Here is a 3,314-nt window from a genome sequence, read left to right as displayed (position 1 = left end):
GGACTCAAACACCAACTAATGGTTATACATGGTGGGGCTGATTGTTCTGGCAGCATGTGTATAGTAGAGGATGGCCAAGTCAATCATCAATGGGAGGAGAGGCCCTTGGCCCTGTGAAGTTTCTGTGCCCATGTGTAGGAAAATGCCCTCTCCCAATAAGTGGAAGAGGATGGGGTGGCAAGAAAGTGGAGGGAGGAGGCAACAGGTGTTTGTTGTTGTTGTTGTTGTTGTTGTTGTTTGGTCTCTTTTTTTTTTTTTGGAGGGGAAACTGAGAAAGAAGGAATCATATGACATGTAAATAAAGAAAATATCTAATAAAAAATGAAAAGTAATAATGTACTGCTTAAAGAAGATTGATTTACTTGGACTGACTCAGTTCCTTCCTGTAATCTATTTAAGCATCTTGAAATTACTTAGTGCTGTCAGTCAAACAGGCTGTTACATTCTTTCTTGCTTGCTTGCTTGATTAAGTTAAACTAATTTGTAGAATATTAAGAATAATGTGTTTTAACATTATGTGTGCCTGGAGCAGGTTTCTTTATACAAATTAGAGCACTATTCCAATTGCACTTGAGAAAGTTAAACAAAACACATATTCTTTCAAGCTTAAATGCCTTTGTTCTGTGGTGTGGCTCAGTGGAATTAGTGGTACTTATTATATCAGGAAAGTCATTCACTAATTATGTGATTGTGTAAGTGAAGTGGAATAAATTCAGTTCAGGTAGAAGTGAGCATCTGAGAGCTGGAATGATGGCTCAGTGGTTAAGAGCTCAGACTGCTCTTCCAGAGGTTCTGAGTTCAATTCCCAGCAACCACATAGTGACTCACAACCACCTGTAATTGGATGTGATGCATACTTCTAGTGTGTCTGAAGAGAGCAATAGCATACTTATACATTAAATACATAAATCTTTAAAAGAAGAAGTGAGCATCCAGGGTTTACTTAACTAAATGTACCCATAAACTTCAAGCTTTGTTGTATATGAGAAATGCTCAGAACCATTTGAATGTCCCATCACATGCAGATGGGCAGTCAGCTTCACATTTCTGCTTTCCCTGGTTGGTTTTATGTTATGATCTGTATTACCAAAAATGGCAAAGCATAACTCTGGTGATAGTGATAAATTCCACAATCTTATGATTCCAGCATATTGATGCTGAGGGTAAAACATGTCTGTGAGTTGCTACCTCTGAACCTTAGGAAGATTCCAGAGATAGGATCAGTACCATACTAATGACAGTCTGCCTGAGTTTTTTTGTTAGTAACAGTACATATGTATGGCAACATCCTCATAGAATGGCAGTTGATGAGGCCATTCTACGTTGTGACTCTCTTCCTTGGAGTATATACAGGCCATCTGAAGACGAGATCATCAGAAATGTTATTTCTGGGGGCTGAAACCACATGAAACACAAATTACAACATTTCTGTGTACATGCAAGTCATCTCTAAACCTCTTAGAAAACTAGAAAGATTATTGTTATTTTCTCAATTTTAAAACTAAACTGTAACAATAACATATGATGTAAGGATCCAAACTAAAGACAGATATTTAAATGTCTAAGTAACATCACTTCATTTCTAATAGTATAACCTGAAACGGAGAGGAACATGAGTCCAACAAACTGTGATAGTGAGAGCATTTCCCTATTTCTGTGTGTATATGCTTATCATGAGACAGGACAAGATGTACCATATTATAATGTTCTAAGCATCAGGTAGATTACTTGAAACAGGTACATATATAAATAATGGGAGTTTCAAGTTGCTTTAAATACTGACACAGGATAGCAGGCTCCTTAGTCCCTACCTTAACATATTGTCTCCCTCTGCTAGTCATCTGATAAATTGTTGAAATTTGATAGAGTGTGTATGCTTTTTCATAAACAGGATTGAACAACAAGTATAATTGCATATGTTTCTTTGAGTTGCTGAATTCATGTGGAAAGGATAAAATCTCATACCCTTGTTTTTAATCCATGGCAATACTTACTCCCTTACTCTGTCCAGGATTTGTTGACGAGTCTTTAATTATCTCAACAGAAAGCATCAATGCTTATGACAGGACAGTGGTAATACCATGTTAGTTAGACACATTAAACCAGAAATTCCAATGATTTGCATGAATTGTATTCAATTTTCTACTATATTGAATATAAACTTTATAACCATCTATGAGTCTTTCTATGGGAAAGATTTTTAGAGGACAATATATCAAAATGTTTCTTTATCATTTTAAATATGAAAACCAAATTTTGCACTTGTATGTTTTATGACAGAGAATAAAGCAGATGATGGCTAAGTATTTCTGAAGTGTTTATAGAATGCATCCTGCCCCTCATACATAGTATCAATAGCTTTGTCATGAGACCAACATTATGAGTGAGCCTTAATCACAAGAGGACTCTTCATCATTTTGAAGTTTTCAAAATATTGGCCCTGTCCCTGGGCCATAAACTAAGATGAAACACATTTCTTTTTTACTGGGGGCTGTTATTAGTTTACAATTCAAATATTTCCCTCCCCTTCCTAGTGGTCTCTCATATACAAACACCCCATCCCCATTCCCATTCCCCTTCTGCTTTGTCTCTAAGAGGATGCTTCTCCTCCCACACACTCACTCCTGCCTCACCACCCTAGCTTCACCCTACTCGGGACATCAAGCCTCCTCATGACCAAGGTCCTCCCCTCCCATTGAAGCCAGACATGGCAGTCCTCTACTCCATATGTAGCTGGAGCCATGGGTATATCCATGTATACTCTTTGGATGGGAGTTTAGTCCCTGGGATCTCTGAAGGTTCTGGTCAGTTGATATTGTTGTTCTTACTATGGGGTTGCAATCCCCTTCAGTTCCTTTAGTCCTTCCCCTAACTCTTCCTTTGGGATCGCCAGGTTCAGTCTGATGATAGTTGACTGTGTCTGCATCTGTGTTAGTCTGGTGCTAGCAGAGACTCTCAGGGAACAGCTATACCAGGCTCCTGTCAGCAAGAACCTCTTGGCATCAGCAATAGTGTCAGGATTTGGTGTCCACAAATAGGATGGACCTCCAAGTGGGCAGGATCTAGATGGCCTTTTCTTCAGTCTCTACTCCATTTTTTTCTTCTTGTGTTTCCTTCAGTCAGGAACAATTCTGGATTAAAATTTATGATGGGATAGTGACCCTACCCTCAGCTGGGAACCACATTGATCTACTGTAGATGGTCTCTATAGGTACTATCTCCCCTTCATTAAGGTATCTCAGCTACTGTCATTCTGTTAGATTCTGAGAACCTCTCACTTCCCTGACATTTGGGACTTTCTAGTGGCTACACCC

The sequence above is a fragment of the Mastomys coucha genome, unplaced genomic scaffold (genome assembly GCF_008632895.1).
Source record: "Mastomys coucha isolate ucsf_1 unplaced genomic scaffold, UCSF_Mcou_1 pScaffold20, whole genome shotgun sequence".
Lineage (NCBI taxonomy): Eukaryota > Metazoa > Chordata > Mammalia > Rodentia > Muridae > Mastomys > Mastomys coucha.
Note: the sequence above shows the minus strand (reverse complement) of the source record.